The sequence below is a fragment of the Schistocerca americana genome, chromosome X (genome assembly GCF_021461395.2).
Source record: "Schistocerca americana isolate TAMUIC-IGC-003095 chromosome X, iqSchAmer2.1, whole genome shotgun sequence".
In the NCBI taxonomy this organism is placed as follows: Eukaryota; Metazoa; Arthropoda; class Insecta; order Orthoptera; family Acrididae; genus Schistocerca; species Schistocerca americana.
This window is the reverse complement of record NC_060130.1, coordinates 881,998,459-882,022,846: the sequence shown is the minus strand read 5'-3', so window position 1 is coordinate 882,022,846 and position 24,388 is coordinate 881,998,459. Positions and strand designations below refer to the sequence as shown.

Here is a 24,388-nt window from a genome sequence, read left to right as displayed (position 1 = left end):
TGTGGTAGAGTAGGTTGGCGGTTAACTTACCTGCCGACAGCTGTCACCCTGAACTGCGCTATTTGGCTTCTGGATATAAATTTCAGAAACGAAGGATTGTTATACTGTTAAAAACAAATTAAATTTACTTAAAGTTACACCCGTAACACGTAAAAGTAGATGATTTTCCTCAAAATTGGCAAAAATATGAGTGTTCTCACAATGGGTACGTACAAATACGCCTATCAAGTACCACTTTCGTCAGGACTCAGCGGGCGCATCTAGAGGGTTGGATCCCCTCCTTCGAAAGCGTCAGATTGCAAAGCCTGGGCTACTCTCAGGGTGGAATCTCCGTCTTCGAAGATTGTGTGTGTCTGTCTGTCTGCCCGCTGCTGTCGTTCGTTCGTTCGTTCGTTCGTTCGTTCGTCCGTCCGTCCGCCTGCTGGCAGTCCATCGCCGTCGTCGTAACCGCTGCCGCCGCCGCCGCCGCCGCCGCCGCCGCCTGCTGTTCGTCCGCCTGTTCGCCGCCGACGCCGACGCCGCCTGCTGTTCGTCCGCCTGTTCGCCGCCGACGCCGACGCCGCCTGCTGTTCGCCGCTGCCCATCGCCGACGCCGACGCCGACGCCGTCTGCTGCACGTCCGTCTGTCCGTCGCCGTTCGTCTGCAATGAGTACTCCCACCTCCACCGTCATCTACACCTCCCCCTCCCCCTCTCCCACAGTCACTTCCTGGAGTGCCGCCTCTGGCCTCCCTCCTTCCACCTCCCCTTCCCTTCCTCCACTTACCCACCCCCCTATCTCCTCCCCTGCTGTATACCCACACCTCTACACCCTTCCTCCGGCCTCCACACCCTCAACAGCTCCCACTACTACCCCCGCCCTCACGTACGCCTCTGTTGCCGCCTCTGCTGCCGCCCCTCAGGTGGTTGGCTTCCCCTCTCTCACCGACCCCGTCGCTTCGTCTTCTGCATCTCCCGCACGCATCACGTTGCGCCGAGCCACCATCGCCACCACTGAACCAGCTGCTTCTCCTGGTGCCTCCACTACGCCACAGGGATCTGCCACCCGCCACCTCCCTCTCCTCCCCGTCCCTCTCCCCTCCTCCCAGCCTCCAGTCTCCAAAAAACCCCAAAAGCGCGTCCTTACCGACTCTGCTCCCGCCACTTCCCACAAAAAATCAACGCCACCTCCCCCTCCCCCTGCCGTCACCATGGACACCACCCCTCCTCCTGCCACCCCTACCTTGGCCCCCACCCTCCACACCTTTGTCCTGTCCACTCCCGATCCTAAGTTCCTCGACGCTCGTACCCTCACCAAGGAAATACGAAAGTACTTACCTGGTGCTCCCATCTCCCAACTCATTCCCCGCAGGGACTCAGTCCTTATCAAGTCCCCATCCCCATCATTTCACACAGACCTCCTGCGAAAACTCCCACGAGTTATGTTTGGCCCCCACGCCTCTCTGACACCCTTCCTTTCCGCTTCCACTCCTCGTCAGCCCCAGCCTCCCCGTCGCCCCCCCACCTACACCGCTGTGATCACCAAGCTCAGCCCGGTGATCACAGAGGATGAAGTGTTGGTAGAATTGAACTCCCACCCGGACTTGGACATCCGCTCTGCTCGCCGTATCCACAATGCCTCTGGTCCCACCTACCTCATGCGGGTATTCTCAGAGTCCGCCCCGTCCATAGACCATCTCCTCACCCAGGGTGCCCTGATATACCACCGTCGCCACCCTGTTGAATCCTCCAAATCCCCTCCCCAATCCTACCGTTGCCAACGGTGCCTGATGTACAATGACCACCTGACTCCCAACTGCAAAAACCCCCCCACCTGTCCCCATTGCAAGGCCTCCCACTTTCTCAAGAACTGCCCCAACCTCGCTGCTCCTCCTTCCTGTAATACCTGCAATGGCCCCCATCCCACATACTCCTACAAGTGTAAAGCTAAACCCCCTCCAGCCACCCCTGAACTTACAGTCCCAGTTCGTCCCGTCGATCCTCCTGTCCATCCTAACAATTCCCTCCGTCCACCCCCCACGGCCGAGGACATCATCCGGTTCATTACCGTTGTACTCCAAAACATTCACCCTTTTCAGCGCCCGCACACCTTCCAACAAATATCCCTTGCTGCTCGCTCTGTGTTCCACCTGAACACCTTCGCCACTTACTCCCACCACCAAGCCCACTTCACCTTCACCCGCCTCGACACCCTAGTTTAAGTCTCTTCCCTTCCCTCTCTTCCCTCCCTCCTTCCCGTCATGGCGCGGCACGAGTCTCGCATCCTCTTCCAGAACATTCGCTCCTTCCGCTCCAACAAATACCTCCTCATGCACACCCTCTCCCACCACCAGGTCGACGCCTTCCTCCTGAATGAAACCTTTCTCCAGCCCCACCATTCTGTCCGCTCCACCCCCTATATCCTCCACCGCACTGATGCTCCTGGTCCTCGTGCGCAGGGTGGAGTCGCGATTGGCCACCTTAAGCATATCCCCGTCCGGCCACAACCTCTCCTCAATGACCCCACTGAACACCTTATCCTTAGCGTCTTCTTCCCCTCCCTCACCATTACCTGTGCCACCATCTATGTCCGCTCCACTGCTCCTCTTCCTTATGACTTCATCTCACACATTGATCACACCTTCTCCACCTATGTGATTGCCGCCGACCTCAACGTCCATAGCCGCACTCCTGCTGCCCTTCGGCGGTGGCATCAGTTCCTCTCCACAATCCAGGGTGACCTTGTTCCCATTCCCCAGCACACCCGACCCGAAAGTAACACCACCCCCGATGTTGTCATTGCCTCCGCCAACCTCCTTGGGCGTATCACTGTCGCCGTCCTTGACCCCACAGGTAGCGATCACCTCCCTGTCCTTCTCACCATAACGTCTGCAAACCGCCCCCCTCCAGCTCCGCAACCTGCACCCCCTCCCAAGGTCGTCCATGACTATCGCCGTGCCAACTGGGATGCCTACCGGGCCTCCATCTCCACCCAGGTCGAAAGCCACCCTCTTACCTATCGCCATCCTGACGACATCATCCGCGCCTCGTCCTTCCTTCAGACGGTAATTACTGACGCCGTGGAGGCCCATGTTCCTACTAAAACCATCCACCCACACCGTCCCACTCTCCCTCCGCGGGCTGTCCTCCTCCTCCGTGAATCCCGCCGCCTCTATCGCTCCTTCCTCCGCACTCGTGACAGGGATACACTCCAACGCCACCGGCAAATACAGCGACACGTACGGAACCTTATTACAGCAACGAAACGCCGGGACTGGCGCCAGACCTGCACACGACTCAATGCCACCCTCCCTATCAACTCCTCCAAGTACTGGTCTGCCTTCCATCGTCTTACTGGTTCCCTTTCCGCTCCCCACTACCCCCTTCTCCATAACGATCGCCCCCTTCCAGACAACCTCAGTAAGGCCAACCACTTCGCTTCCCACCTTTCCGAGGTCTTCTCCATCCCCGATGATCCCCACTTTGATTATTCTCTTTTCCCCACCGTCATGGAACGTGCTGATACCTCAGTCGCTCCACTTGCTCCTAGTCTCCAGTACTTGGGGCAGTTGCCCCCCTCGGACGTCAACACTCCCATCACAGCACAAGACATTAAACTTCTCCTCCAGTCCAAACGCAACACGGCCCCTGGTCACGACTGTGTCACCTACCGTCACCTTCGAGAAAGCCCCTATTCCTTCCTAACTGTCCTCGCCCATCTCTATAATGTCATCCTCTCTACTGGCTTCTACCCTGACCTGTGGAAGACCTCCCGCGTCCTCCTCTTCCTCAAACCCAACAAACCCCCTTCTGCCGCCTCTTCCTATCGTCCCATCTGCCTCACCTCCGTCTTCAGTAAGGTCCTTGAATCCATCCTCTCCCACCGTATCCATCGGCACCTTGCTCAACACCACCTCCTCCCCCTTACCCAGTGTGGCTTCCGACCCTCCTTCTCTGCTGATGACCAACTCCTCAACCTTGTTCACCTTCTGTCCCTCCAGCTCAACTCCCGTCGCTCCGCCATTTTTGTTTCCCTTGACCTCCAAAATGCCAATGACCGTGTATGGCATCCCGGTCTCCTCTTTAAACTCCAAACCTACGCCCTGCCTATCAATTTTGTCCGTCTGGTCGCTTCCTTCCTCTCGCACCGTCCTTCCTATGTCGCCCTCCACAACACCAACTCCCGTATCTTTTATCCCACGGCTGGCGTCCCCCAGGGTTCTGTCCTCTCCCCTCTCCTTTATCTCTTGTATACAGCTGATATGCCCAAGCCACCCCCACCAGTTCACCTTCTCCAATATGCTGATGACACCGCCTTCCTGGCTCTCTATCCTACCCTTCAAAGGTCTCAACGTACCCTCCAAACCCACCTTAACCAGTTCACCACTTGGTGTAACCAGTGGCTCCTCCGTCTCAACCCCTCCAAAACCCAGGCAATCATCATAGGCCGTACCACTCGCTCCTTTCGCCTCCAAGATTTCTACCTCACCCTTTATGGTCGTCCTATCCAACTCACCCCCACCCTGAAATACCTTGGCCTCACCCTTGACCGACACCTCACCTGGACCCCTCATCTCCTGACCATCCAGCAGAAAGCCCATTCCCGCCTCCGCCTGCTGAAACTCCTGTCCGGCCGGACATGGGGATTGCATCCTTCTACCATCCTCCACACCTACAAATCCCTCATCCGTCCTATCCTCTGTTATGCCAGCGTCGCCTGGATCTCCGCCCCCACCCGCTTTTACAAGGCTCTCCAAATCCTTGAACGCCATGCGCTCCGCCTTGCCTTCCGTATCCGCCTTCCTTCCCCCACACGGCTCCTGTATGAACTGAACCCCTTCCCCCACCTCCTCTTGTTCCTCCAACATCTCCGCATCCTTTACATTGTTCGCAGGGTTGATCCCCCCCACCCTCTGGTTTCCTCCTTCCTCTCCACCCCCCGCCCGTTGCCGCGCCTCTATCGCTGTATCCCTCCCTCTCTCCACCTCCACACCCTCCATCTCCTTCATCAGGGCAATTTCCAACGCCTCCCCCTCCCGGATGACGAACTTCGCCGTGACATATACCCTTCCTTCCAACTATAACCCGGCCTTGTTCCCCCCCCCCCCCTCCCCAGGGCCCCCTTCTCCTCTTTCCTCCTTCTCCCAGAGCGGATTTTCCTCCATCCCCCCCTCCCCTGAGACCCTGCACCCCATACTTGCCTCTCTCCTTCCCACATCCCTCCCTACCTGGCCCTCTTCCGAGCGCCCCCCATTTCCCCTCCCCCATCTCTTCCCCTCCCTCCCTTCTTCAGGTCTCCCTCATCTCCTTGAACCTGGCAGATCCTCTGTATTGATCAACATCAGTGTGCCACGTCAGTGTTGTGTTTCCTGCTTTTCTCGTGTGCGTCAAGAGGTGTGATTTTAATTGTGTGCTGCCTTGAGGTTCGCCGTCAGTGCTACGCTGTGTGCTATGCCAGCCGTCAACACCTTTATGCTCCAGTCATACTGTGCCTTGTGTTTCTTTTAATCGTCGCAGTGTGTGGCTTTTTGTGTGTGCTACTTTTAAACAGTTTTTTATCTCCATTTTACAGTCACCCCGTTTTTTGTATATTGCCTTCCATGATGTTCTCCCTTTTTATATCTATGTTCGCCTTCTTCTCTCCTTTGCTGTTTTTAAATGTCTGCTATTGTTTTGTTCTATGTCTTTCGGCTGAAGAGCAGCGCATATGCTGCTGCCAGCCCGCCCCGATAGGGGAATTGAAATACAATAAAGAAAAAAAAAAAAAAAAAAAACATCAGATTCGCGAGTCGCATTCGAGGGTTGGATTCCCTCTCTTCTTCATCGAAGAGTTTCACTGCCTGGGCTACTCTCAGGGTGCGCCTTCGACGTGGAAGATCCCTGCCGTGTCGTCTGCTTGCCGTCACCGTCACCGCCGCCGCCGCTTGGTCACCGCCTTCCGGTCCTTGCAGCCGCCGCAGCCGTCGCCGCTTGCCGGGGCTCGCCGCCCCCGCCTGGTCGCCGCCTGCCGGTGCTCGCCGCCGCCGCCGCCGCCGCCGCCGCCGCCGCCGCCGCCGCCGCCGCCGCCTGCCGGGGCTCGCCGCCCCCGCCTGGTCGCCGCCTGCCGGTGCTCGCCGCCCCCGCCTGGTCGCCGCCTGCCGGTGCTCACCGCCGCCGCCGGTGCCCGCCGCCGCCGCCGCCGCCGCCCGGTGCCGCCGTCCTGACCCTGGTATACGGCCGTCTTCGTCTTCATCCGTCTTCGTCTTTGTCTGTCCCCAGTTTCTGTCCTCTCCTCTTCGTTCTGTTCGTTCTTGTTTCTCTCTTCCGTCATGTCCACCCCCACCACCACTGTCACTACCACCACCACTGCCATTGTCTATACCTCCCCTTCCGCCGCCTCCACCACTATAACTTGGTGTGCCCAGTCCCACCCCCCTCCTTCCATTCCACCTCTCCTCACTCTCCCTTCACCCTCTATCTTTGTCGCCCCCTCTCCCGCTTCTTCCTCCCGCTCCTCTCGTTCTGATCCCTTCCCCCCACTCCCCCAGCCTGTCACTGCAGCCCCAGCTCGGGTGATGGCCCGTCGGGCCACTGCCCACGCCCAGCTCTCCCCGTCACCTTCGCCATCACCGCCGCCACTGCCACCGTCATCGTCATCGTCGCCATCGCCTTCACCGTCACCGTCACCATCTCCGGCGCCGACTCTGGCCCCGGGACCTGCCCCTCCCCGCCACATTCCCGTTGTTCCCATCCCCCACACCTCCTCCACCGCCGTCAAGCGCCCCGGTGGCACCCCTGCTTCCTCTGCTTCCAAAAAGGCTGCGCCTCGTCCTCCTTCCCCCACCCATGATGCCATGGAAGTCTCCCCGCCTGTCCCTGCCCCCTCATCCTCCTCCTCTCCCCCTTCCTCCTACCGCTACCTCCTCTCCCGTCCTGATCCCTCTCTCCTTGAAGCCCGGAACCTCACCCTCTTCCTTCGCCAGCATTGTCCTGGTGCCCCCATCTCCCTCCTCACTCCTCGCCGCGATTCTGTTCTCATCTCCTCCCCCAGCCCAACCCTCCATACTGACATCCTCTCCCGCCTCCCCATCAACCGTTTTGGTCCCAACGCCTCCCTTACCCCTGCTCCTTCTCCATCTCCTACCCGCCAACCCCAACCCCCGCGTCGCCCGCCGACCCTCACCGCCGTGATCACGCGGCTCAGTCCGTCGATCACGGAGGAGGAGGTGTTGGCGGAGCTCCAGGCCCATCCCACGCTGGAGGTGCGGGCGGTCCGCCGCATTTTCAACTCGGCCGGCCCCACCCGCCTTATGCGGGTTTTCTCTGAGGACGCCCCCTCCATTGACCGTCTCCTGAAGGAGGGTGCCCTCCTCTTCCACCAGCGGTACAAGGTCGACCCTTCCCGTTCCCCTCCTCAATCCCTGCGCTGCCAGAGGTGTCTGCGCTATAATGCGCACCCCACAGCTGAGTGCCGCGAGGCCCCCACCTGCCCGCATTGTCGGCAGGCGCACTTCCTCCGGCAGTGCCCTAACCTCCAATCCCCTCCCTCCTGTAATACCTGCAATCTCCCTCATCCCACCTACTCCCAAAAGTGCAAAGCCCGACCCCCTCCAACCACTCCTGAACTCACCGTACCTGTCCGTCCTCTGGACGCCCCCACCCCTCCTGGCAATTCCCTTCGTCCCCCACCCACCGCTGAGGACATCATCAGGTTCCTCACCATCGTCCTCCAGAATGTTCATCCCTTTCAGCGCCCTCACACCCTCCAGCAGATCTCCCTTGCTGCCCGTTCCATCTTCCACCTCAAGATGTACGCCACCTACTCCAACAACCAGGCCCATTTCACCTTCTCCCGTCTTGACACCCTCGTTTAAATCCCAGTCATGGCGCGACAGCAACGTATCCTTTTCAACAACATCCGCTCCCTTCCCGCCAACAAAAACCTGTTCCTGCACACCCTTGCCACCCACCGCGTGGATGCCTTCCTCCTCAATGAAACCTTCCTGCAGCCCCACCACACAGTCCACACTTCGCCCTACCTCCTCCACCGCTCCGATAATCCCCTCCCGATTGCACGTGGCGGAGTTGCCATTGGTCACCACCGCCAGATCCCCGTTCGGCTCCAACCTCTCCTTCCTGACCCCACCGAACACCTGATCCTTAGTCTCTTCTTCCCCGGCCTTACCGTTACCTGCGCCACCATCTATGTCCGCCCCAACGCTCCTATTCCCTTCGACTTCCTCTCCCACGTCGATCGTACCTTTTCCTCCTACGTGATCGCCGCCGACCTCAACATCCATAGTCGTTCCGCTGCCCAGTTACGGCGATGGCATCGGTTCCTCTCCACCCTTCAAGGTGACCTCGTCCCCATCCCCCGGCATACCCGTCCTGAATCCAACTCCACTCCTGATGTTATCCTCTCCTCCCCCAACCTCCTTGGCCGCATAACGGTGGATGTCCTGGAGCCTATTGGTAGCGACCATCTCCCTGTCCTCCTCACCGTTTCAGACGGTCGTCGCCCTCGCCCCGACCCTCGTACTGACCCTCCCCCTAAGTATGTCCACGACTATTCCCGAGCCGACTGGAATGCCTACCGGGATACCCTTTCCACCCAGGTCGATAGCCACCCTCTCACCTACCATCACCCTGACGATGTCACCCATGCCGCCTCCTTTCTCCAGCGGACCTTGTCTGAGGCCGTGGAGGCCCACGTTCCTACTGTCGCCATCCACCCCCACCGTCCTACCTTACCCCCACAGGCCGTTCTCCTCCTCCGTGAATCCCGTCGTCTCTACCGTGCCTTCCTCCGCACGCGTGACCCGGACACACTCCGACGCCACCGGCAACTCCAGCGACACGTTCGTAATTTGCTCGCGGCTAAGAAACGCCGGGACTGGCGACAGACATGCACCCGTTTAAATGCAACCCTACCAATCAACTCGTCCAAGTTCTGGTCGGCCTTCCGTCGCCTTACCGGAACTAAACCCTCCCGCTATTATCCTCTTCTCCATGATGATCACCCTTTCCCTGACTCCCTTAGTAAGGCCAATCACTTTGCCTCCTACCTCTCCGATGTATTTTCCGTCCCCGATGATCCCCAGTTCGATTACTCCCTCTTCCCGGATATCCGTGATCGAACTGACACCTCTTCCCCTCCCCTCGCTCCTGGCTTCCAGTACTTGGACAACATTACACACACGGAACTCAATGCCCCTATCACTACACAGGATCTCATTGCTACCCTCCGCACAAAACGCAACACCGCTCCTGGTCACGATCGTGCCACCTACCGTCACCTTCGTGAAGCTCCTGTCTCTTTCCTCTCCACCCTGGCCAGGCTCTACAATGTAGTCCTGTCCACCGGTTACTACTCCGACCTGTGGAAAACCTCCCGTATCCTCATGTTCCTTAAACCTGGCAAACCGTCGTCAGCCGTCTCCTCCTACCGTCCCATCAGCCTTACCTCGGTCTTCAGCAAGGTCCTAGAATCTATCCTCACCCGCCGCATCCACCAGCATCTCCGCCAGCACCGCCTCCTTCCCGTCACCCAGTGTGGCTTTCGGCCATCCTTCTCTTCCGACGATCTTCTCCTTCACCTCACTCATCTCCTTTCCGAACAGCTTAATTCCCGTCGCTCCGCCATCTTCCTCTCACTTGACCTCGAACGCGCTTATGACCGCGTCTGGCATTCCGGTCTCCTCTTCAAGCTCCAAACCTTTGCCCTTCCCATTAACTACGTCCGTCTGATCGGTTCCTTTCTCTCCCGCCGTCCTTCCTATGTCACCATCCATAACACCGATTCCTACACCTTTTTCCCCTCCGCCGGTGTGCCCCAAGGCTCCGTCCTCTCCCCCCTTCTGTACCTTTTGTACACGGCGGACATGCCGCCGCCGTCGCCCCCCGTCCACCTCCTCCAGTTTGCCGATGACACCGCCTTCCTCGCCCTTGCCCCCACCCTGCAACGCTCCCAACGCCTTCTCCAATCCCATCTTGACCGGTTCACCGCTTGGTGTAACCAGTGGTTGCTCAAGGTCAATCCCTCCAAAACCCAGGCGATCATTGTAGGCAAAACCACCCCTTCCTTCCGCCTCCTTGATTTCTATCTCACCGTCTATGGCCGTCCTATCGCCCTCACTCCCACCCTCAAGTACCTTGGCGTCACCCTCGACCGTCGCCTCTCCTGGACTCCCCATCTCCAGACGATCCAAGCCAAGGCACGTTCCCGACTCCGTCTCCTCAAGCTCCTTTCCGGCCGCACGTGGGGTCTGGACCCCTCCACAATCCTACACACCTATAAATCCCTCATCCGCCCTATCCTTTGTTACGCCCCTCCAGCGTGGATCTCCGCCCCACCTACCTTTTATAAATCCCTCCAAATCCTTGAACGCCATGCTCTCCGCCTTGCCTATCGCATCCGTCTCACCTCCCCCACGCGGATCCTGTATGATCTCATCCCCTTCCCCCACCTCCTCCTTTTTCTTGAAAGGATACGTATCCTGTACACCTCACGTAAACTTGATCCTCCTCACCCGCTCCTTTCCCCGATCCTCTCCCACCCCCGCCCGCTGCCGCGCCTGTATTCCCACGTCCCACCCGGTCTCCATCTCTCCACCCTCCATACCCTCTCCCAAGGTGGCTTCCGCCAGCTCCCTCTCCCTGATGATGTCCTCGTCCCCTGCATCTACCCCTCCTATCAACTTTGATCCTCCCCCCCCCTCCTGTGTCCTTTCCTTCAGGCACCCTCCCTCCCCCCCCCTTTTCCCTTCCCTTCTCTTTCCTTTCCCCCCTCCCTCCTACCCTCTCCTCCAGGCTTCACTCCCCTTTCCTCCCTCCCCCTCTCTCCTTTGCCCATGGCATCTCTGCTCTCCCCTCTCCCATTTCCCCTTCCTCCTCCTCCACCTCCTCTCTTGGCAGGTCCCCGGACTCGTACACGCTGAGTGGACATTCGCGCGCCGGAGATCATCGCCATCAGTGTCTCGTGAGTGCCGTCGTGTTTCGTGTTCAGTGTTCCCGTCATACTCCATCGTTCACCTGTGCCATCGCCATCTTCGGTGTTAGTGCGTCGTGACAACAGTTTGTAGTGAAATTTCGTCAAGTGTGAACGGCTCCGTGTTTGTCTTTATGTGTCTACTGTTTTATTACCCACCGTTATGTCACATTTGTGTATTCTTTCTGTTCTCTCTTTATCTCCTCTACGGCTGAAGAGCGGCGTACCATGCTGCTGACAGCCTGCCTGTTTGTACGGGTTTGAAAATAACAATAAAGAAAAAAAAAAAAAAAAAAACATCAGATTCGCTTCTATCTCACCGTCTATGGCCGTCCTATCGCCCTCACTCCCACCCTTAAGTACCTTGGCGTCACCCTCGACCGTCGCCTCTCCTGGACTCCCCATCTCCAGACAATCCAAGCCAAGGCACGTTCCCGACTCCGTCTCCTCAAGCTCCTTTCCGGCCGCGAGTGGGGTCTGGACCCCTCCACAATCCTCCACACCTATAAATCCCTCATCCGCCCTATCCTTTGTTACGCCCATCCAGCCTGGATCTCCGCCCCCCCTCCCTTTTATAAATCACTCCAAATCCTTGAACGCCATGCTCTCCGCCTCGCCTATCGCATCCGTCTCCCCTCCCCCACGCGGATCCTGTATGATCTCATCCCCTTCCCCCACCTCCTCCTTTTCCTTGAAAGGATACGTATCCTGTACACCTCACGTAAACTTGATCCTCCTCACCCGCTCATTTCCCCGATCCTCTCCCACCCCCGCCCACTGCCGCGCCTGTATTCCCACGTCCCACCCGGTCTCCATCTCTCCACCCTCCATACCCTCTCCCAAGGTGGCTTGAGCCAGCTCCCCCTCCCTGATGATGTCCTCCTCCCCTCCATCTACCCCTCCTATCAACTTTGACCCTGCCCCACCACCCACTTCCGGTGTCCTTTCCTTTAGGCACCCTCCCTCCCTCCCTTCTCTTCCCTTCCCTCCCCTTCTCTTTCCTTTTCCCCCATCCCCTCCCTTCACCACTCTTCCCCCGGGCTTCCCCTCCCCCTTCCTCCCTCCCCCCCTTTCTCCCCTGTCCGTGGCATCTCTGCTCTCCCCTCTCCCTCTCCCACTCCCCTTCCTCCTCCTCCTCTCTTGGCAGGTCGCCATCAGTGTCTAGTGTGTGCTGTCGTGTTTAGTGTTCAGTGTTCCCCGTCACACTCCCTCGTTCACCAGTGCCATCGTCATCTTCAGAGTTTGTGCGTCGTCTCATCAGTTAGCAGTGTGGATTATCGATGAGTGTGAACGGCTCCGTGTTTGTCTCTATGTGTCTCCTGTTTTATTGCCCACATTCTGTAACTTATGTGTCTTTTCCTGCTTTCTCTGCTTGCATATTCTATGGCTCAAGAGCAGCGTAGTGTGCTGCTGACAGCGCTCCTGAAAGAAAGGATATTGCAGAGACATGGCTTAGCCACAGCAAGGATCGCCGGAGAGCTTCTGTAAAGTTTGGAAGGTTGGAGACGAGGTACTGGCAGAAGTAAAGCTGTGAGTACCGGGCGTGAGTCGTGCTTCGGTAGCTCAGTTGGTAGAGCGCTTGCCCGCGAAAGGCAAAGGTCCCGAGTTCGAGTCTCGGTCGGGCACACAGTTTTAATCTGCCAGGAAGTTTCATATCAGTGCACACTCTGCTGCAGAGTGAAAATCTCATTCTGGAAACATCCCCCAGGCTGTGGCTAAGCCATGTCTCTGCAATATCCTTTCTTTCAGGAGTGCTAGTTCTGCAAGGATCGCACGAGAGCTTCTGTAAAGTTTGGAAGGTTGGAGACGAGGTACTGGCAGAAGTAAAGCTGTGAGTACCGGGCGTGAGTCGTGCTTCGGTAGCTCAGTTGGTAGAGCGCTTGCCCGAGAAAGGCAAAGGTCCCGAGTTCGAGTCTCGGTCGGGCACACAGTTTTAATCTGCCAGGAAGTTTCATTTCAGCGCACACTCCACTGCAGAGTGAAAATCTCATTCTGGAAACATCCCCCAGGCTGTGGCTAAGCCATGTCTCTGCAATATCCTTTCTTTCAGGAGTGCTAGTTCTGCAAGGATCGCAGGAGAGCTTCTGTAAAGTTTGGAAGGTTGGAGACGAGGTACTGGCAGAAGTAAAGCTGTGAGTACCGGGCGTGAGTCGTGCTTCGGTAGCTCAGTTGGTAGAGCGCTTGCCCGCGAAAGGCAAAGGTCCCGAGTTCGAGTCTCGGTCGGGCACACAGTTTTAATCTGCCAGGAAGTTTCATATCAGCGCACACTCCGCTGCAGAGTGAAAATCTCATTCTGAATTATTCAGAAGTTTTCCTGTAGATTTTATTTTTGTTGAGAATAGTAACCCTCCAAATTCAAAACGTAAACTGTCACCTGTAGTCATTGGTACACTTTTAGGTAAAATCCCTCTTTATTTTCTTTGGAAAGCAGTTTTTGTGTCTGTTCACTCTTATACAATGGCTAGCAACTCGCGATCGCGTAAAAGTAGTGAAATTTGGGGTTTCTTCGCCGATTTAGGTGATGGGAAAGCAAAGTGCAATTATTGCTCTAAGTGTATTTCATATAAAGGAGGAAATACATTTAATCTAGCGCGTCATGTTCGAGTGCTGCATCCAACAGTGCCATTGTCAGCCAGACGCTTAGCGCCCCCTGCTCCTGCATCTTCCGATATTTCTTGGATAAAAAACCCGCACAATCCGGAACTAACATCAGCAAATGCCAGAAGCGAACAGCAGTTGGTGCCAGAAAATAACAGTACCACTTCAGTATCAGAAAGCAGACCTCCATATCACGGAACATTACCCATGTATTTTCCGAAACCTCTTTCTAACAAAAGAAATCAGGAGACAGATTTCGCACTTCTGCAGACTGTTGTAAAGGATTATTTGCCCTTCAACATAGTGGAAAGTAAACATTTCCAAAGTTTTTTAGGCAAACTGAATGGTGCTTACAGAATGCCATCTCGGAAGACCATTTCCAATACGCTGCTACAGCAACAGTGCGCCATGATGAAATAAATTGTGAGAGCCAAAATTAATTCTGCGGAAGCGGTTGTGCTGACAATGGATGGGTGGACCTCAACTACAAATGAGAGTTATTTGTCGGTGACAGCACACTACGTTAAAGACCTGGAGCTGGCGTCTTCCCTCCTAGAGTGCTTTAAATACGACGAAAGGCACACGTCAGAAAAACTCTCGGAAGAACTGCTACGTGTCACAAGGGAATGGGGCATTCAAGAAAAAGTCGTCTGTGTTGTCAGCAACAATGCTGCTAACATTGTGGCAGCTATAAGACTCACAGCCTGGAAACACATCCCCTGCTTTGCGCACACACTCAATTTAATTGTTCAGAATGGGCTTCCGCACATTCAACCCATTCTGAATAAAGTAAAAAAAAATGTTGAATTTCTTAAAAGAAGTTCGCATGCCTGCACGAAACTGAAAAAGATGCAGGAACAGTTAAAAGAGCCAGTTCTGACACTAAAACAGCACACTGTTACAAGATGGAATTCAACCTATGATATCTTGCGAAGAATAATCGAGGTTAAGAATTCCCTAACGACAGTTATCACTCTGAATTATCCAGATCTTCCAAATCTGACTGCAGAGGACATTGCAAGTGTAACACAAGCCTGTGACCTGTTGAAAGTTTTCAAAGACTGCACTGAGGAAATGTCAAGTGAAAATGTTGTCACTGCTTCTAATGTTATGCTACTTAGTTGCTCGTTGAAAAAATGGTGCTGCTGGTTTGTTAATAACACTGAAATTCATGTAGATGTGCAACAGATGGCCGAAAAGTTAGCTGAAGACCTAAAACGACGATTTAGAAATATAGAGGAAAATTCCATTTTCGCGGAAGCAACTGCATTGGATCCCCGGTTCAAAAACATGGTTTTTCTGATAAAAATTCTGCTGAGAAGGTGAAATTAAACCTGATCAGGCACTGTGAGAAATTTGTGACGAACACATCCACTGCTACTGCAACAATCTCAGTTCCAACCACTGAATCAACTTCCAGTCTCTGGCTCGAATTTGATGAAGTGTTTTCCAGGCTGCAGAGTAATCCACACCAGAGAGCTGCTGCAATAGTGGAAGTGGACAAATATTTACAAGAGCCCCTGCTACAGAGACAAGGCAATCCACTTCAGTGGTGGTCTGAACGACTGTCAGTACACCCCTCGCTCTTTGAACTTGCAAAAATACGACTGTGTATTGTCGCAACCTCCACGCCGTGTGAAAGAGTGTTCTCGAAGGCAGGACACCTTATAACTGACAGAAGAAATCGCCTGACAGGGAAAAAAGTGGAACAAATTATGTTTTTAAACGGAAATCTCTGAAGATTCACCAAATCCGTTGATGTTTATTCATAAATATACATGTGTATTTTTTAAAAAAGTTAATTAGGACAATCCTCAAATTGACATTTAGTGTAATTTTTTCAATAATGTGTACGAGATAAACATTCCTACATGAACGATTATCTTTCAAGCGTGGATTCCACGTATGCTTCAGTTCCAGACTCACAAGTTAAGAATTTTATTTTCATGTTGGCTGTGCGTGCTCACACAGCCAGCCTCTTCGTTTGTATTTTAATATTCATTTGTCTGCAAGCGCTGCCAACGGTAGCTTACCCATAGACGCGAAGTATAACTCCACAAATAGTCGCTGGTAATGATGTCAGCACTGCAGGAAGCAGCTGACGCTACCTTCCCCTCGCCCCTCACCGACTGTACCCCTCCTAAATGCGGCAGTGAGGACAATAAAAAATTGATTTTTGCTGCAGATGTAGATGTCAGAGCTGTTCATTGTGTTTATGAACTGAAAATTGTAACAATTCACCAAAAAATTAAAGCAATCTACAATTTCAGATTTTTTTCCTTAAAAAGTAGGGAGTGCTGATCCTGTTTTTTCATTATGCCACATTTATGTAAGACCATTCAAATTAAAAGTCAGTGTGATAAACAAAATGGCTTATTTATCTTTTATAAAGCATCAACGTAAGAGGGTAAAAAGAGATTTGGTAACCTACCCACCCACAGCCCCCAGAATCCTGGTAGTGGTGGCAGACTGATCTATAATGTAGCCCAAGGTGTATCTTAGTTTTGAACGTGACAATTTGGTTGTGAGTTTGTGAAGCCAATGAATGTGAATATGAATTAAAGGCTGTGGTGACAGACTGATCAGTAGTGCAGCCTAATCTCTATGTTTGCACACCATATTTAAAGCTCTTTGCAATATTTCACACTTTCCATTATAAAATTTAAAACAGCCAGTGGTGTCACTTTCCTCAACATTGTAGCAGGACAAATGGATGCATTTTAGAGAGATCTTTAATCCAATGTAACACTTGCAGTGCATATTTTTGTAGTATGAAAATATAAATATGAAAATTGCCAAATACAGTGCTTTATCTTTGCAAACACTTAAATATGGTGGTTTCATGGTTTACTGCCATCTGCTTCTCACCAAAATGAGTCACTCTTAGTACAGCTTGTTGTGTTGAAGTGGTGGGAAATGTCACATCAGCAGCTGAACATAGTACCAAATTCAGAATACATTTATTAGATATTAAACAAATCTGCAATGAATATTTTCATGCATATTATGTACATATAATATACATAAACTACGGAAATGTACTGCAGATGGGGGGGGGGGGGGGGGGGAGGTCCTATATGTGACTTTTACCACTTAAAATATTATTTCCGTCTTTTACATTTTCCCACAATTCACCCAATTTTTTTGCAAGTTCCTGGAATTGTGTAAAAGAGGGGTTTCACTTAGTCAAAGTCTCGAGGTTGTTGCATTTCTTTTTTTTTTATCAACTTTCTTATTATCCTCTGGAGCACGTGGATTATTCACTGTGGCTGTTATGTGAGTGACTTGTCATAGACTGTTGTGTCTCCATCCATTTTTCAGTTTGTTCGTATATATCAACTTTTCTTGACGTTGCGAAGGTGTTACATGGTTTCATTGTCAAACTGGCACGCACATCTAGTTGAACACATGTAAATTTGACGTTAATCATTTTGAGATTTTTCCAACTTGCCTAGGCAAATGCTAAGCTAGATTTCATTTTGATTTCTTTTGTTAACAAGCATAAAACATGAATCACTGACATCAAGCTACTTCTTTTTTAAAGAGATAGAGACACACATTTTGCTGTTTTCGAGATTCAAGCACAGGATTATTTCTTTTATTACCACAGTATATTTGTTTCATTAATGCTTTTATTGGTAATTGTTCATGTAAGTGTTCAAGTTTTTCCTTTTACACTAAAATTGGACTGGAATGCTCTCTTTGAAATTCTGAAGGTAACAGGAATAAAATTCAGGGAGCAAAAGGCTGTTTACAGCTTGTCCAGAAACCAGACTGCAGTTATAATAGTCAAGGGGCATGAAAGGGAAGCAGTAGTTGAGAAGACAATGAGACAGGTTGTGACAAAGCAAGCTGGGATAATTTTAATTACCCTCTTTTTTTGCCATCTGCCTACTTAAATTCATTTTTCCACTTTTAACTAGTTACCATTAACATAACCGAATAAAATTGCATTTTCATAAAAGAGAAATGTTGGCCCTTAGTCTTAAAGAATATAACACCAGATCTAATTTTGACTATTCCTAGTTAGTATCTTTCATTATAGGGAAAAATCAGTAATTGTTTTGTGACTTAAATTCTATTGTTGACGTATAAACAAATATCAATTATGTAATGTAACATTTGGAAGACAAATGCGAGTAATCCGTAAAGTATCTATTTGGCTCTCTTCAAAAACATATTAGCAAATCCAGCCCTGAATTAATTCCAAAGTAATTGACAGTTTTATCAAAAGTATTGTTTGTGTAACTATATTTGTTGTCTTCATGATTTAAACAGTTCGGCTTAACCCCTGTAGTAGGAGAAACTGTTAAAAGAAATGAATCTTTTGATGTATTCAGTTAATTTAATGAGTTAAGTTTTAATTGCAATTTCTGTAAATTTAACTTTAAACAATGTGTAGTTTCAGTACCTATTATTGTGATGATATATAAGGGCCTCATTTATGGTCACGAGACAGTCCACAGCTGAGTTTCAGATGAGAAACCTGTGTTGGTTAGAATGACAACAATGCTTCAACTTAACTGTAGAATAAGTGTTAAACAATTAGACTGTGTGTAAAAACAATGACAGTGTCTGCTTTCCATATGAACCTATTTATTCTTCAAGAACTGTGTGAATTATGTGGTTATGTTTTTACTGCTCGTAGATGTTCAACAGTAAACTATTGTAGCAGTATGTGGAGGTTCACCTGCAAACTATTAATGAGGCTTATGGAAAGTTTAAACAGTAGTGCACTGGCTATACATATATAACTGTGTGTTACTGAGGGATAGTGCAAAGTGAAAGTAAAAGTCAGTGAAAAGGAACTGTGCATCTGTCAGCTACATTATTTACCGTAGTCAGCATCCAAATTGCAGATCCCATTTTTCAGCCAGTGTAACAACACAGTACGTCAACACCAAGGGCAATCAACAAACAAAGAAAAAAAAGCAGGTGGAACCGCTACAAGGGTTTTAGCCTATCCTCAGTGTTTTCAATCTGTACATTGAACAAACAGTAAAAGAAACCAAAGAAAAATGTGGAGTAGCAATTAAATTTTAGGGAGAAGAAATAAAAACTTTGAGGTTTCCTGCTGACTTTATAATTCTCTCAGGGAGAGCAAAGGACTTGGGAAAGCAGTTAAATGGAATGGATAGTGCCGTGAAAGGAGGATGTAATACGTATTTACTCGAATCTAAGCCGCACTTTTTTTCTGGTTTTTGTAATGCAGAAAACCGCCTGTGGCTTAGAATCGAGTGCAAAGTAAGCGGAAGTTCTGAAAAATGTTGGTAGGTGCCGCTACAACAAATTTTTTTTTTTTTGTTTCATTTATTGAATTTTAATTCCCCCCGAAGGGGGCGGGCTGGCAGCAGCTTAGTATGCCGCTCTTCAGCCGACAGATTTTGTGACAAAGATCAAGAGAACAAATAATAAAAAACAGGCGATAAAATCGGAGACTTAGAGAGTAACAAGGCGAAAAGAAATCGTGGAACTTAAAACAACAACACAGGGATGATGACGCTAATAAAAATACATACGAAGCAGACAGGGAAAACAATAGACAATTAAAAAAACACGGCGACAGTCTGGATTCTGTTCGCAAAGGACATAAAATTCACACCGAACGACAGCATGGTTTCCGTTCGCAACACGAGAAAGACAAACAACACGGAATAGTCACTGGAACACTGCACTAAAAAGTTGGCAAGTGTGACACCACAGTCGAGAGCAGGTGGGGGGAAACTGGACAGAAGATGGGAAAACAAAAAAGGGGGGAAAGGAGAGGAAATGCGAAGGGGGGAGCCGGGAAAGGAGCTGAAGGAGGATGAGGACCCATAAGAGGGGTGGGGGGCAGACGCGACAGGGAGTGGGGTAGGCAGAGGAGGGGAATACAAAAGGACTGGGGGGAGAAGGGAGGTAGGGAGAGGTGTAGTGGGGAGAAAACAGGACGGAAGGGGGGGGGAAGAGGGAGCCCAGGGAAAGGACAGAGGAAAGGAGGGGGATTGAGTATCAGAGTTGATAGGAAGGATAAATGGAGGGAGAGAGGGCATCATCCGGGAGGGGGAGTTGACGGAAGCCACCTTGGGAACTGAGATGGAGGGTGTAGAGATGGAGGGTAGGGGGGACACAATGGTGAAGACGTGGCAGGGGGCGGGGATGGGAGAGGAGAGGAGCAACCAGGGGGTGAGGGGGTTCAAGATGGCGGGAGGTGTAGAGGATGCGGAAATGTTCGAGGAATAGGAGCAGATGGGGGAAAGGAATGAGATCATAGAGGATCCGCGTGGGGGACGGGAGGCGGATACGGAAGGCGAGGTGGAGTGCATGATGCTCAAGGATCTGGAGGGACTGATAGAATTTCGGGGGGGCAGATATCCAGGCAGGGCTGGCATAACAGAGGATGGGACGGATGAAGGATTTGTAGGTGTGGAGGATGGTAGAGTTGTGCAACCCCCATGTCCGGCCAGAGAGGAGTTTGAGGAGTCGGAGGCGGTTGTGGGCTTTGGATTGGATGGAGCGGAGATGAGGTATCCAGGTGAGGTGACGGTCAATGGTGAGGCCAAGGTAGGTGAGGGTGGGGGTGAGGCGGACAGGATGTGCGCAGACAGTAAGGGAGAAATCCAGGAGCCGGAAGGAGCGAGTGGTACGACCTACGATGATTGCCTGGGTCTTGGAAGGATTGAGTTTCAGGAGCCATTGGTTACACCAAGCAGCAAAAAGGTCAAGGTGATTCTGGAGAAGGCGTTGGGAACGTTGGAGGGTAGGAGCGAGGGCGAGGAATGCGGTGTCATCAGCATATTGCAAGAGGTGTACTGGTGGAGGGGGGGTTGGGGCATATCTGCCGTGTACAGGAGGTAGAGGAGAGGGGAGAGGACAGAGCCCTGGGGCACACCGGCAGAGGGGTAGAAGGTGTGAGAATTGGCATGATGGATGGTAACATAGGTGGGGCGGTGGGAGAGGAAGGAGGCCACCAGACGGATGTAGTTGAGAGGAAGGGCGTAGGTTTGGAGTTTAAACAGGAGACCGGGATGCCGGACACGGTCGTAGGCCTTTTCGAGGTCAAGTGAGACAAAAATGGTGGAGCGACGGGAGTTAAGCTGGAGGGAGAGGAGATGAGTGAGGCGGAGGAGTTGGTCATCAGCAGAGAAGGAAGGTCGAAAGCCACATTGGGTGTTTGGGAGGAGGTGGTTTTGGTGGAGGTGGAGGTGGATGCGCCGGAAAAGGATGGATTCCAAGAGCTTGCTGAACACCGATGTGAGACCGATAGGACGATAGGAAGAGGCATCAGATGGAGGCTTATTGGGTTTGGAGAACATCAGGATACGGGAGGTTTTCCACAGGTCGGGATAGAAGCCAGTGGCAAGGATGACATTGTAGAGGGTGGCAAGGAGGGAAAGGAAGGAGGGAGGGCAGTGTTTGAGGTGGCGGTAGGTAACGCAGTCGTGGCCGGGAGCAGTGTTGTGTTTAGTGCGGAGTGTGAGGCTGATGTCCTGTGTAGTGATGGGAGTGTTAAGTGCAGAAGGTGGGGTGTGGCCCAAGTACTGGAAGCTAGGAGCAAGGAGAGGAACAGAGGTATTCGTACGGTCCATGACATCGGGGAAGAGGGAATAATCAAAGTGGGGATCATCTGGGATGGAAAAAACATCAGAGAGGTGGGAGGCAAAGTGGTTGGCCTTACTGAGGTTGTTAGGAAAGGGACGGTCATTAAGGAGGAGAGGGTACTGGGGGTGGGGCGGTTCCCAGTAAGGCGGTGGAAAGCAGACCAATACTTGGAAGAGTTGATGGGGAGCGTGGTGTTGAGTTGTGTACATGTCTGGCGCCAGGCTCGGCGTTTCTTCGCAACAAGCAGGTTGCGGATGTGTCGCTGTAATTGCCGGTGGCGGGTAAGTGTATCCCCGTCACGAGTGCGGAGAAAAGAGCGGTAGAGGCGTCGGGACTCTCGAAGGAGAAGGACGGCCTGTGGAGGCAGGGCGGGGCGGTGAGGGTGGATGGCTTTGGTGGGGATATGGGTGGCGACGGCGTCAGACATTGTCTGGTGCAGGAAGGCAGCAGTGTGAGCGATGTCATCAGGAGACTGGAGGGTAAGGTCGTGGCCGTCAACCTGGGTGTGAATGGAATCCCGGTAGGCATCCCAGTTGGCACGGGAGTAATCATGGACACGTTTAGGAGGGACGTCAGGGCGAGGAGCGTGGCGGGGATGGCGACCGGTAGAGATAGTGAGGAGGACAGGAGCATGGTCACTGCCAATGAGGTCAAGGACATCCGCGGTGATGCGCCCAAGGAGGTTAGGAGAGGCAAGGACCACATCAGGAGTGGTGTTGGATTTGGGCCGGGTGTGCTGAGGCAGGGGAACCAGGTCTCCCTGGAGAGTGGTGAGAAACTGATGCCACCGCCGGAGGTCGGCAGGATCACGGCTGTGGATATTGAGGTCGGCGGCAATCACGTAGGTGGAGAAGGTGCGGTCAATGTGGGCCAGGAAATCGTACGGGATGGGGGTGCGAGGGCGGACATAAATGGTGGCACAGGTGATGGTAAGGGTGGGGAAGAAGAGGCTGAGGGTGAGATGCTCGGCAGGATTGTTAAGGAGAGGTTGGGGCCGGACAGGGAGGTGCTTGAGGTGGCCTATAGCAACTCCGCCACGCGCGAGAGGGTACGGGTTATCAGTGCGGTGTAGAGTGTAAGGAGCCGTGGAGACGGAGAGACGGGGTTGAAGGAAGGTTTCATTTAGGACGAAGGCATCCACGCGGTGCTGACGTAGGGTGTGGAGGAAGAGGAGTTTGTGGGTGGGCAGGTAGCGAATGTTGTGGTACAGGATACGGTACGGTTGTTGTACCATGGGAGTGGAGAGTTAGACAAGGGTGGTGAGGGGGGTGAAGGTGAAGTGGGCCTGGTTGTGGGAGTATGTGGCATAGGTGGTAAGATGGAAGATCGAACGGGCAGCGAGGGCGATTTGGGAAAGAGTGTGTGAGCGCTGGAAGGGGTGGATGTTTTGGAGCACAATGGTGGTGAAACGGATGATGTCCTCAGCAGTAGGGGGAGGGCGGAGCGAGTTGTTGGGGTCGATGGGGTCATCAACAGGACGGACAGGAACGGTGAGCTCAGGGGTTACTGGTGGAGGTTTCGCATTACACTTCGAGGAGTAGGTAGGATGTGGTTCGTTGCAAGTGTTGCAGGAGGGGGGAGAGGTGAGGTTGGGGCAATGCTTGAGGAAGTGGGAAGCTTTGCAGTGGGGACAAGTAGGGGGGTTCCTGCAGGCAGAGGTAATGTGGTCGTTGTAGGTGAGACAGCGTTGGCAGCGGTAGGATTGAACGGGGGAACGGTAGAGGTCCACCTTATGGCGCTGATTGTAGATGAGGGCTCCCTCGGTGAGGAGGCGGTCAATGGAGGAGGAGGATTCGGTGAATATCTGCATGAGAAAAGTCGGCCCGGCATCATTGAAGATGCGACGGGCCGAGCCGATTTCAATGTCGGGCCGGTAGTTGAGTTCCGCCAACACCTCAGCCTCTGTGATCACGGGGCTAAGCTTCGTGATCACAGCGGTGAAGGTTGGCGGATGCCGGGGAGGTTGAGGCTGACGGGGAGAGGACGGGGTGTGGTAGGGGGTGAGGGTTGCACGTTGGCCAAATTGGATACGGTGGATGCGGGAGAGGAGATCGGTGTGGAGAGAAGCACTGGGGGATTTGATGAGGACCGAGTCCTTGCGAGGAATCAGTTGGGAGATGGGAGCATTGGGGTAATATTTCCAGATGGCGAGGGTGAGGGAGCGGGCATCAAGGAATTGAGGGTCAGGATTGGAGAGGACAAAGGTGTGGGTGGCAGGCGGGGCGGGGGACGGAGCCGCGTCCATGGGGTGGGTGGGTCACGGGGGTTGGGGTTTTTTTTGGAGGAGACTGCGGGGGAAGGGTCATCATTCGGGCGCTTTGAAGGTTTCGTGGGCACGACCGGGTGGAGAGGGGGCAGGGGTACAGGTTGCAGGGGGAGATGGCGGGGGGCAGGACCACCCTGAGCAGCGGATGACGCAGACGGAGGGGGCGTGGGTGTCACTGAGACTGTGGAACGTCGAGCAGAGATCCGTGCTGGCTTGGAGCCTGTCGTAGGCGGTGCGGGGAGCGGCGGAAAGTCAGTAGCTGTCGATGGGGCGACAGTGATAGGGGAGGAGGAGTTGGGGGTGGTTACAGCCGAAAGTGGTGCAGGGGTGGGGTGGACAGGGAGAGAAGGAAGGACGGGAAGTGGGGTGGAGGAGGAGCTCCATGTGATGGTGGTTGGAGCAACGGAGGGAGAGGTGAAAATGATAGTGGTGGTGGTGGTGGGTTGGGACATGGCGGCGGCGCGCGAGAGGGGTGGCGGCGGCGACCAGACGGCGACGGCGGCGACCGGCAGGCGGCGGCGGCGGCGGCGGCGGCGAGCAGCGGCAGGCGGCAGGCGACGGCGGCGAGCACCGGCAGGCGGCGACCAGGTGGCGGCGGCGAGCCCCGGCAGGCGGCGACGGCGGCGGCGGCGGCGGCGGCGAGGACGGGAAGGCGGCGACTAAACGGCGGCGCAGACGGCGACGGCGGCGACCGGCAGGCGGCGGCGGCGGCGGCGGTGGCGGCGGCGGCGGCGGCGAGCACCGGCAGGCGGCAGGCGACGGCGGCGAGCACCGGCAGGCGGCGACCAGGCGGCGGCGGCGAGCCCCGGCAGGCGGCGGCGACGGCGGCGGCGGCGGCGGCGGCGAGGACCGGAAGGCGGCGACCAAGCGGCGGCGGCGGCGAGCCCCGGCAAGCGGCGACGGCGGCGGCGGCGGCGGCGGCGAGGACCGGAAGGCGGCGACCAAACGGCGGCGCAGACGGCGACAGCGGCGACCGGCAGGCGGCGGCGGCGGCGGCGG

General features: G+C 53.7%; 3 non-coding genes across 3 annotated transcripts; all 3 read left to right on the top strand.

Annotated features, from left to right (window-relative positions):
• The first annotated feature begins 12,495 nt into the window (after window positions 1-12,495).
• Window positions 12,496-12,570, top strand: Trnas-cga. The gene has a single exon. It is a non-coding gene; the product is annotated as a tRNA-Ser (tRNA).
• Window positions 12,571-12,796: 226 nt separating this feature from the next.
• Window positions 12,797-12,871, top strand: Trnas-aga. Its single transcript has one exon. It is a non-coding gene; the product is annotated as a tRNA-Ser (tRNA).
• Window positions 12,872-13,097: 226 nt separating this feature from the next.
• On the top strand, window positions 13,098-13,172 carry Trnas-cga. Its single transcript has one exon. It is a non-coding gene; the product is annotated as a tRNA-Ser (tRNA).
• The last annotated feature ends 11,216 nt before the right edge of the window (window positions 13,173-24,388 follow it).